This window comes from Vanessa tameamea, chromosome 3 (genome assembly GCF_037043105.1).
Source record: "Vanessa tameamea isolate UH-Manoa-2023 chromosome 3, ilVanTame1 primary haplotype, whole genome shotgun sequence".
NCBI classification, from domain to species: domain Eukaryota; kingdom Metazoa; phylum Arthropoda; class Insecta; order Lepidoptera; family Nymphalidae; genus Vanessa; species Vanessa tameamea.
The window spans coordinates 12,403,210-12,415,880 of NC_087311.1; the positions used below are offsets into that span (position 1 = coordinate 12,403,210).

The 12,671-nt window shown below is 30.6% G+C and overlaps 1 protein-coding gene across 2 annotated transcripts in view; it reads right to left on the reverse strand.

Annotated features, from left to right (window-relative positions):
- The window catches only part of LOC113397137 (CD151 antigen), a 112,367-nt gene that overhangs the window by 62,116 nt on the left and 37,580 nt on the right, over positions 1 to 12,671 (reverse strand). For both annotated transcript variants that reach the window (XM_064217515.1, XM_026635306.2), the window contains exon 2: positions 10,579 to 10,606. The gene's annotated coding sequence lies outside the window, so the exon portion shown is untranslated. The remainder of the gene's footprint in view (positions 1 to 10,578; positions 10,607 to 12,671) is intronic.

Consider the following 12,671-nt stretch of genomic DNA (forward strand, 5'->3'; position numbering starts at 1 on the left):
GTTTTTGACAATTCTTTGAATTTTGTTTCCTAACCTAGAAAAAATATAGATTAAACGGCTCAGTACTTTATGTAATAATATAATTATTCTTTTTTGATTTTTGTAGTTGTAAGTAATAATAATTTAATTAATACACAGCCATATTGTCACTTAGGACAAAAAACTCAGCGTTCACAAATGAAACTGTTCTTTCGACGCAACAACAAAAGCAGTGCAAAGCGGCAATGAACGGTAGAAGCAGCAGCATAGCACTGGACAAGCAGCAACTCCTCCACAAAATAGCAGCTCCAACTCAGCAAAAACTCTTCAGTTGAGTCCACCAAGCAATATTATAAGACTTTGGAATATACATTTCAAGTATATAAAAAATACTGCCACAGGAGTGATTAAATAAATGAGAATTGGGTAATACTTGTTCGAAACCCAGTATTAAACAAAATATGCATATTTTTATAAAATTAGACTGAATTAATACTCAAGTTCAATTAAAATAATAATTGTATTATGGTCTTATATAAGTAAGTAAAAATTAAAACTAGTTACTGTACAAATCACGACCGCGTGAAATAGTTATAGAACACTTAATTCCATTATATGGAGATTGAATTATCTACGCATAACAAAAACAGGGTTACTTTGTCAATATATTAACTAACTTCTTATAATAGGTATCCCTTACCCCTTAAATTAAATACAATTAAATATATTAATTGGAGAGTCAGAATCGAACCTTCAAACTTTGTGTTTATTATTGTGTATGTGCCTTTATTTACATCAAGGGCATAATGAGGGTCTGGTCGAAAATTAAATGCTGAGGATCTTTTCGACCGTTTTGTTCTCAAGGTTATTCGGAAAATTTATTTATTTATATGAACAAAATAATTAGGAATCCACTCGAATGAATTATTTAAAATAATTACTATATTTAAATAACAAGTATTTAAATATAGCAATTATTTTCTTTATAGTACACTACAAATATATATAATATGAAATTAATATACTAGTGAAGATGCTAATGACTCGGTCCTATCAGTAAGTAACGATCTTTTACAACTTTGCAGCCTTAATACAAAATCAATATAGAGTATTGCGTAATATTTAGAAATACATGTTATATTTATGAATAAGTAATTTTTTGCATTATAGTATTATTAATTTTACTTGGTGGTAGTCTGGGTAGGTACCACCCACTCATCAGATATTCTACCGCCACACAACAATGCTTAGTAATGCTGTGCTTCGGTTTGAAGGGTGAGTGAGCCAGCTTAAAAACAGGCACAAGGGATATACCATCTTACTGATCAAGGTTAACTATTGGCAGTGGTGACCACTTACCTTTTTAACTGTTTGAATATCTATATTATATTGCAATTTGTATTATTTTTATCGAATATACATTAAATTAAATTTTTGCAATCCAATTGCAAGACGCTTTCGATTCTAAAGTACCACCAATACGACTGAACATTGTGTCCAGGTATCGATCCAAAAGTACATAGACTAAATAAAAACTAAACTAAATAAAAACGAATTTAATTAAACTTTATCTTATACTTTAAAAATAATTCTAATCTCACGATCGTGTATGTTTCAAATATCTTAACTAATATTATAAATGCGAAAGTGAGTTTATCATGTTTTCACATATTTCATCATGATATTTTGCACTTAAAGTACAGAAAAGGAACTAAAACCTGCCTATACCCTATTTCTCCCCCAATCGTGGGTGGGACGCACTTTCTTATATTTTGTAAAAGGTGAGGCAATTCAGTGACGTTACGTCAAAAGGTTGACGTGTTGCATACGTTGATTACTTTTGGATGTATACTCGTACTAGCCTTTGAAAGACTTCGATAGACTTGTTTTAGCACGACTCTAACTCCAGCAGCTCTCATGTGTAGGATGTTATTACTTATGTGAAATTGGTACATACTGTTTTTTTTTGTTTTACAATTTAATTTACAACATCCACGGGCTCACAGTTGCCCGTGCCTTTTTTACATTTTGGCGTTTTATATTTTATATTTTTACTGAACATCAGTAGATCTTCGTTGGACTCTAAGCTTGTCGTTTTCTCGGAAGAGGTACATACTATTTGAGTGACTGGTAGTATTTGGAATATGGATAGTGACGCCTAGAAAGATAAATCCTAGTAATATTTAGACAGGATAAATAGAAGCGATAAATTTTACAATTATTGTTTAAAATTGTAATTCTGTCTGTTATTTAAATCTTTATTTAAAAGCACTTTTGCCTTAACATGTTACAGTCTTAGATTTATAAAACAAAAGGCAAATAGAGCGTTTGGAACATTACAGTGAAGCGAAAAAATCAAATACAAATGTATTTTTGTACGTCTTTCTCCTATATTACGAAGATCTGTCGTTCAAATAGGAGAAGTATTTGGTTTCAAGTATTTCATTGCCTTGTAAAACTTTTTTGCCCACATAATGGCTCTGGCTGGAATCTGGCCTAAAGTATAATATGTAAAATAATTAAATGCTTATTGTAAATTGAGGAATATGAACTCCGCGGTTTCATCTATACATTCTTGTGTTACTTAATAATCCTTATAAATTGAATTGTATGTGTTCATAATATAATATTCAAATTTATTAATAGGTAAAAAAATCTGTCAATGTTTTTTTTTAAGCAAAGATAGGTACATCGACTACGTTCTATGTTCATTTATAAAAGTTAGATTAATATTAAATATGATAATAAGAAATATCTTGACGTAAAGCAAAATCCAAAAATATAGACGATTTATGAAATTCTTTAAGAAGTTGGCTCGACGCCATATTGGCTACTCCCGCACTAATCGAGTTTGAACGCTTCGATGATGACACCAATCCTATGATATGATATTTGGAATTTAAAGAAAAGTTGAATTATATAGTAAAAATATTTTTATATATGTTTCGAGGTATTTTTTTTTTAATTTTCAGTACAGTATTTATGTAGTACTGTATGTATCATTCGATAATTTGCTAAAAGTATTTTATTAATGAATATAATATTATAATAACAAAAAATAATAACGCTGTAAAATAATTATTTATTTATTCATTATATTAATAAATTGGCTAAATAAAATAAACCATTATTATTTGCGCTGTATAATTTAATACAACACAAACATGTCGATACATTTAAATAAAATGTGTTTTTTCGCTTACTATCAAATATTGGACGGAATTTATGAGGTTGCAAAGCGGTTCGTTTGTGCTGGCATCACTGGAGAATGAAAAAAAAAATGTAATAAGAGAAACTGAAGATTATAAACGTCATGTATTATTATTAAAGGTTAGTTTTATTTTAGGTTTTACCTGAAAATTTTATTAAACACCAAATATATATTCCGTTAATTGTGCACATATTCTTCTTCACAATTTATAACAAATCTTTAAAATTCTAATTTACATAATATGTGGAAGTGTATTATACAAAATGTGAAGTGTACTTCGCTTGCTGAAATTTAATGATTATAAAACTTAAAATGAAGAAATGCTGTAAGCAGACTGAACAAAAACACAAGGCGCGACGGCGATGTGACTAGCATAATTAATGCAAACGTAATTAAAATCTCGAGTTTACACAAAAATGACTTTAGATAACGAAAGAGTTCTCATATGAAAACGTTTCCACACTCTAAATATTTACAGGGAACCCTACATTTAATATTTACTTAGGATATATAGTTTTTATTTTTATGTAGTGTTTTTTTTTTCTTAGCTTTGAACGAATTGGTCAATCCATTGACTTTAAAAAATGAGAATGCTATATGTTCCCGTGAAGGTTTTTGTTAATGTATGTTCAACGATTTCTCAGAAACCGTTCACAATTCATAAGCCGATTAGATGTTTTAAAAAAAATCTATTATCCCGAGATGGTTCTGTTTATTTTTTATTAACATAAAATTTTACAGAAAAGCGAAATGTAAATGTAAAAAATATATCTCGTAAATATGTTTTATTATGATTAATTTCATATAAAACATTGTCAAAATTATTCTATGCATATATCCCAGCTTATAGTACCTGGGTATAAAAAGTCTAATATTATAATTTTGAAAGTAACTCCGTCTGTATGTTGCTATTTCACAGTCAAACCTTAAAATTGAAAATTTACTTTTTCAAAGTTGTCCTCCACAAAGGCTATTTTTTTATGATCAAACCCTAAAACGCGAAGGCACGGGCGACAACTATTGTCTTGATATAAATGTCTCTGTAACTAATCATGTATCTGCCCTTGACGATACTCACTCATGATGATCTTATCTACAGTGATGTCAGCGTAAAAACAAGTTTTGACGTATTGATATATCAACAACATATTATAATAAAATTCATCTAACAGAAATATTTAGGGATTTGTTTCTTAAACATTTATTTTTAATCAAAAGACTGAAGACATAACTCTGTAAACACAAATAAACGGATTACACAAACAAAGTAATATTAAATTTCCAATTATAGAAGTCAGTCCATTCGTTTTTAGAATGGCAACAAACATGCAATGCTCTACTACATAATATGTTCTTAATAGTTTTATATTTGTTTGTTATATAAAAATTAATAATAAAACATTTTTTATTTTGCCGATATTTGTTTATTGAAACATGTTACATAAAGTTAATTAATAGGTATGAAAATATTTAATGTCACTTTTTGTTTTACTTTGATAAGGTTGTAAAAACAACAGATTTAAAAAAAGTGTGATGCCCATGTTTTTATTAAAGTGAGACACAAACGTAAACTTGTGTCAACTGATGCCTGATTATACAGGGTTAACAATGATTTCGTGGGACAATGTAACGCATTGTAAAATTGAGAAATTAGGGAAATAATGTTTGTGAGCTAGTATTTTCGTTTTAAATTTAGAATTGGGAATGAAAATATACTGGCAGGAGAGAATAAATATTAAAACGTTATTGATTTTATATTAAATAAAGAACAAATATTTTTATCAAAAAGAAAAATCTCACTATGTTTCATTTGCCAGTTTTTCTTAGATCAGAGATATTCCTTTGAGAACTGGTTGTTATCATAAGTGGATTATCAATAAAAAAGTGTGTTTCAACGTGGACGTATTATTATACATTCACGTTGAGTAATGATTATGAATTTAGAACATTCAAGAAATATTACGTAGGGCTAACAAAAATAGCTATTTAAGTAATTTTTTTGAGTTTCCACGTGTTCAAATTGTTTTTCTAACCTAACCTATGGGGAACATACAAAATTATTGGGCCCAAGTATGAGCAAATACAGGTGCACTTTATTACCTCTCATCCGAAAAGTCCGGAGAGCGTTCAGGTGAACTTTATGTGCATTCTGAAGCAAGGATGAGTTAAAACTGTGAAACACTGGAAATTTACAAACTCCGAGCTATTCCCAAAAAAAAACTCGACATAAAAACTCAATGACCTTTTAACTGATCCGGAGTTTGAATTCAGAACGGTATCAATGTTAACAGTTAACCGCTATAGCAAAGAGGTAATAAGTATATAGGATGTATTAAAAATTCTCGTCTTAGATTGTTTCTATATGTAGATATAATATCGATTTATACTCTATTCAAACCATATTAGGAAAAAAGTCAAATAAACAATATTTGACAGCAAATTGACTGGATATCATTGAGAGAGAGATTAATCTATGATATTCAGTATACATTTGCTAAATAATGGCGTTTTGAACGTCGACGGAACTGTTTTTTGAATTTTGAAAGTATAATTAAAGTGGTAATAAGTAGTTAAGTGTAATAGAAAATTATAAATAAATATATATTAATCATAAACTCTTAGTAGTGCACAATATAGCTGAGTTATTAGCAAATCGCTTCAAATATGTAAATCTAAGGTTTGTTTATTTTTTTTCTTACTTCCATTGGAATAGGCTATTTGAAAGAAACAATTATCCCAACTTTATTATTTGACGTTCGTGATAGCTACGCTTGAATCTCGCCAAACGTCAAATTACTTTATTAGTGTGCGTGTACTTACTGGCCAACCGTTGGCCACTATTTTCTTCGACGCATTCTCAGCTTTGACAGTCTTTCTAGACATATAAATATTATGAAGTATAATTATTAATTAGAGAACATTAAATATGAATCTAGCTTTGCCAAATCATTACCATCCGTCACGTCAAATCTATTGTGTCACGCGCGGTCAAATAAAAAATTCAGTTTAAACGTGGCTAACAAGCCTTTGTTTAAACGAATGAAATAATTTAATACGTGGAATAAAAATTCAATTGAATACAATTCTGTATTTTTTTTATTTAACGACTAATATTGCATGGCGTGATAATTTACATTATTAAGTCTATACTAGATTGTATAACATATATTTATCACTTCTATAATTCAGTTGATTAGCACATCCACAGGAATATCGACATCACTCGAAAGAGAAGAGAAAGTCTCGTAATGAAATATAATATTTATTATTATTTGATTAAAAACATTTCTCGGGAACTTCTAATCGTGATTCGAATTTTTATGATATTATTTAGTGTAAAAATTGTTCCTTCCAGAAAACTAGGTACTTCTTGAAGAGATTAAGGACAAGTTGACATTTTTATCCGAAGCATATCGATTTCAAACCCAGATCACGTGTCAACTCTGTCAAATTCTTCTTGCTTGAGTTTATCTTTAGCGTCAAAACTTCAGAACTAAATAGATCAGTGGCTTGTTAAGCGATTTATCATGTTGAAGAAATGTAAATTTAAAAAACATTGTTTGCTTATAAAAACGAACCTTACGAACAAAAGCCCAAGCATATCGAGACTTCGAAATATAACATATAAATCTAATCCGATGAAGGTCCGTATTGATTGATATACCATAGTGTATTTAAAGCTTCCTTTTATGTCAAAACGTGCAAAATTAGTTTCAGAAAATACTCTGTACGATTGCCTGCGAATATAGAGATTAAAAGATTAAATGAAAGTCTGTTATATTTGAAAATCAGAAAAAGAACAAGACTGGAGAACGTTTCGCAAATATTAGTAAAATAAATGAAAAAAAACGGATTATAAATCTGATTTAAACAGAACAGAACTTCAATATCTAGAAAGTAAATCTAGTTATAAAATAAATGAGCTAAAACAAAAGCTAGCATCAAATAAAGGGAGATTAACTGAGGAAAACAAGATTTAATTCGAGATAATTCTCGGTAAAAGAATCCTTTGCATGGCAAAGGCTAAGTAGCTGATAATATAAACTAAACCAGCACTACGATCGTTACGAAGTTAACTTTAAAAGATAAAATCATAGTAACGTTGTAAAATATTGTGTAATTATAATGAGTAGAGCCAGTTCGTCCTTTTATTACAATACTACTAATAAGTCCTTTGTTTTGTCTATTAATATTATCGAGGTATTTTTGTTTGTATGTCGATAGTGATCTCCCAAATTGATCATGATTCAAATGATCCAATTCAATTTTTACATTAATCCCGAGTAGTGTCAGGTATACCGTAAATTTTACACGTGCGAAACCTGGACGAGTCGCTAGTCATTTATAAACAAAGAGGATATGTATAAGATTATTCAAATTATTTTTAAAACAAATATCACAAGTACTCTTTTGTTTAGAATGTCGATGTTCAATTTAACTCCTAATTGGAGAAAAATATTTGTTCCTGAGGACGTTATTAAAATTTTCTTCTTCCTAATGATTTGCTACAGACATTATTGGTACTATTTTTCTGAATTTATTTTAAGCCGTCTAATGATTTATATCATTATGGAAAGAAATAATAGTCCCATACATATATATGTATTTCCATGTGGAAATTATTCCGTATCTTATTTATTTTCAAATATATTTTATTTTCGGAGGTATATTCCATCAAATGAAACCTCGATTATTTATATCTATTATTAAATATTTTACTAAACACGAAGACAATTTTGACTTATTGTTTACCAGAGAAAATTAATGGTGTAAGTCGTTTTCTATGAAAAAAAAATCTAGAGACTAATATCTACAGACAAAGTGACGGTAGCAGATGGTGTTTTCAAAAGTTTATACTAACTGGTGATTGGGCTCGCTGGGTAGATACCACTCAAACGTCTGTTATTCTACCGTTAAACAGCAACACAAAGTCCAATATCAAGTCCAATTACATGCGTCAGACACAATATATTCGATCTCATGGCTGGTTTAGGGTCTATGCAAAAGGTATTACCATTACCATTTACTTGGTGATAAGACCTTGTTTATATAACTATTCAGAAAAAAAACATATACAAATAATAGATAATTCTCAATGATTATATATTTTTTTTTTACTGAACATCAGCAGATCATCTCTGGAGCTCGTCGTCCTTCTTGAAAGGCATGGCCATACTGACTTAACTTTTTTTTTTGGCTATTTACATGAATAATACGCGATCTATACAGATTTAGTTGCTTTCGATACCGGAAGCAACTTCGTTCCATTCGAGTGTCACACAACACCTATCGTATTTTTTTGGTCGTGAGTCACTTGATTTCCTTTTTAGATTGTTATTGATTTTAATGGGATACTTGATTGTAAAGTAGATCTGAAACTTATAAACGTTTTAAAAGCGTACTGTACTTTTCAATTCTTAAATTGTGGTGATTATGCAAGGTTTAAATATTGAATTCGATTTACAATAGAAAATATGGGTACCAAGGTTATCGAATAATGGTTAAGTAAACACAATTTTAATTACGACGTAAAATTTTAATTTCCTATCGAGGGAAGCGGAGCATGTTGCGCTCAGTCCAATTAAGTTTATGCTTTAATTAAAACATCGACTACGGTATGGCTTCAAACCATTATTCACACTGATTCACTTAAATATAATCAAAAACTCGTTCAAACTATAAGCATTAAAGTTATCTGGCTTAGCGCAAAATCGATAGTTATATAGAACGGACGCATAAAAAAAATTAATACTTTTTATATTCATTCTGATTGTCCGGAAATGATTCAAAAGGATTCGAGTAAAATAATATGTGTTAGTTATGTTTATAGTATTCATTATTTTGAATTTGGATTAAATTTGAAGTTCATTAATTTTAATTTTTAACGGCGTAGTTCTGTTATGGGAATATACACCCGACAACTTTAAAGCCGGCAGTGTTAGGAGTAACTACTGAGTTTCTCGCCTTCTATATTCCGTACTGGTTGTCACTTTCAATTTAATTTCATCTTCTAAAATGATGCTTTAAAAAAGCGCCCAAGATCTTATTTCAATATTTTTATTTGATTTGAGAGGTTGTTGATCTTCTTAGATATGGACGAAATACTGTAGTATTTTTACGTATAAACAAAATTGATGTTAATAAACTAGACTTTACTAAGTAGACTTGAAATATTATTAATATCTATATTGTTATTACTCTATGACTAGTTCATGTGTCAAAACTCATAAGATTGTTTTCATTTAATTTGATGGATGGATATCAAAATATCTGATCAGACACTTAGGTTAATAGTGTCACATTAGTGATGCAACATCACACACGTGCTTATCCCGCTAATCGTAGAACTTAATTAATTAAGCCTGTAATTAATATATTTGGCCTGTGTATAGTAAACATTGAACCTGAAGCACCTGGCTGTCCCAAATCCAAAATTAACAGTAAATCCAAATTAACAGTAAGTCCAAAATTAATGTAAATGTCCCACTGTGGGCCTAGGCATCCTCCAATTTGACGAGAAGGTTTGGGACTTATTCCAGCAAGCTGGTGCGTTGAAAGTTGGCGGAGACACATGTGGCAGTTTCACATCCAATATATTCAGGTTTCTTTACGATGTTTTCCTTCACCGACGAACACGACATGAAGTATAAACACTAATTAAACACATGAAAAATCCAAACAAAAGTGCTTTTATTGAAATAAAATATTAGTGAATAAATAGATACGTTTCATTTTAAATCTGATTGCTCTCTTTCTGACATCATTGATAAGATATTCGTAAGAAGAAGACGCAGCATGAGCAGGCCCCGTACAAGGTGGATTGATGATCTTGTAAGAGTCGCTAGAGGCCGTTGGATGTAGATAGCACGAGATCGGACGTCGTGGAAATCCCTGGGGAAGGCCTTTGTCATCTGACGTTTTTCAGTTAATATTATGAAGAAGACTAAACATAATATCATAGTTCTCAAGGTTGGTGGCGTAATAGCTGTGTCAAAATTACTTACAGCGAAAATGTCTACGGTGGGTGGAGACCACCAACCATCTCATTAGTGGTAGTCTACAGTCAATACATAATTATTTAATTAACGCATGAAACATTTTGACGTCCCGCGCATTAATTTTTTCGACCTCGAAACCTTGTTGTTTAAGTAAAAAATTAAATATTTGTAAATAAAAAAGGTCATGTTAAAGGTATGCCTAAAAAAAAAAACAATCTATCAACTACATGGAGTAATTTCATTAAAATCGTTCAACTTTTACCGATCACCGGTGCATTTCGTACTCTGCGAGTGGATTAATCTTATCTCCCTAATGGTATTATAGAGATTGTATTCAGAGCTAAAAGTTGAGTTTAGGTAATATTCGTATGCACATATTGAATTATTTACCTTGCTCAGGCTCCTTTATGTCCAAGATCTGTAAAGAAGGAAATTCTCATTTTAGATTATTTTCTTCGAACTAACATTTGTACATATAATATTAAATATATGACATTAGAGACAATAACCCCGTAGTTTACTTTAACATTATAAAAAGAAAAAATATAAATGAATGAGTAAAATTGTAAGTTGAACTTTAAGAAGAAGGCTTGCAGCTTATTCCACAACGCTGCTCGAATGGGGGTTAGTAGAGACACATGTTGCAGAACTTCGATGAAATTAGACACATTTAGACAGGTTTCCTCACGATGTTTTCCTTCACCGCCGAGCAGGAGATGAATTATAAACACAAATTAAGCATATGAAAATTAATAGGTGGTTGCCTGTGTTTGAACCCGCGATCATCGGTTAAGACGCACGCGTTCTAACCTTAGAACGCTCTAATAAATACGTATATTGTTGAAAATATTTATTCATGTATGAATGAATAAAAATGAAACTCCTAAATTACTTTATCCAATATTATGTCGATTATTGTTGTATTTTTTTAATCTCTCTCAAATTTTATATTCAGACCAGAGCGACATAAAGAAGGTTATTTATCTGTCCATTTTACAAAGCAATCGCCAATATGAAGATTCTTTGTTGTAGACAACGGAGGTAAAAATTATCAAACCGAATGAATTATTTTTGTTATTGTTCGTATACAAAATAATTACTCAAAATGTAATGAAAGCAAAGTGTATCTTTTGTGATAAAGTAGTATTTAGTCCACTACAACAGACATCTAAAAATTGTAACTGGAATAAATTATTTTTTTAATTAAATACTCATTTACGTAGTACATCAAGAGCAAGACTTTCCGACACTGGTTTTCAGAATGTCTCTGTCCTATCGGATACTGTAAAGTAATTTTTTTTTATAAAAATATGTTCATTTCTGTTTTTAAATTATACTATCAACGAACAAATGTCAAATTCAATAAAAAAAATTTAATACTGAAACCCAATTCCTAGAAGTATCCCAATCCTACGAACCTATGAAAATAAATGATCCAAATATTCTGTCAGAACTCACTGCGTATATCACTCGTGAAATGTTTATAACCTTCTTATAGTGATACGCTTTTTCGATGTATGCATCATGTAAATATTATAATTATCATAGTCAATGACGCATATGATTTTTTGACATGTCATGATCGTGTTCTGCGATGAGTTTCGAAGCTTTTTTTACAGAAAAACTATAGTAAATACATTTATATGATGTTAACGAGTGTAATATGAATGCATTTTTAATTGGTGGCAGAGTTTAACACTTTAGGTCCCAATTTAAGTTGCACGTTGGAGATGTAACGAAATATTCAAATTTCTTACGTCGCCGGTGTCTATGAGCGATAGTGACCACTCACTATTAGGGAGCCAATTGGTCTTTCACTTACCTATTACGCAAACTAAAAAGACCTCGCCACCTTGTAATATAAGTATTATATATTTATGTATGTACGCAGGCAAGTTATACATAAATGCACGCACACTTGTGTGACCTCTGATATGAACGACTGGAAATACGTTAGGAAATTGTTGAATGACGCGGTTTCAGAGCTGCTCTTCAATCATGCAAGCGCTTCAGGAATGTCTTAAAGAATTTTTCGATTAAGCTCGTTTCTGGCCGTGTAACTTGTACCGCGATCCTTGTCAAGTTTAACGTGACGTGTAAGTATGGGAATACGTTTGACTTTTATATAAGTTACGTTGTTATTATTTAGGAGTTTTTACTGCGGTTTTACTTGTATTTGATTTTGAGTAATAATCATAATATAGATTTTTTTGTGTTCGCATTGTGATTTGAACATCAACATATGTATGTATGTTTAGTTTAGGGCCACCTGATATTCACTCCTGCCAGTAGATATTAGGTCCTTACAAATGAAATTGGCGTTTTATACGGGAGGAATTTAAAGTAATTTTTTTTTGTTCGTTGCACTGCATCGTTGTTGTCTATGCACTTTTGCCATCTCATAGATAGTTCATTGATCCCTTTACTAAAAAAACCAAGGGGGGGGATCAATAAACTCTTTGAAGGCGGTTTGGACTGCCGCA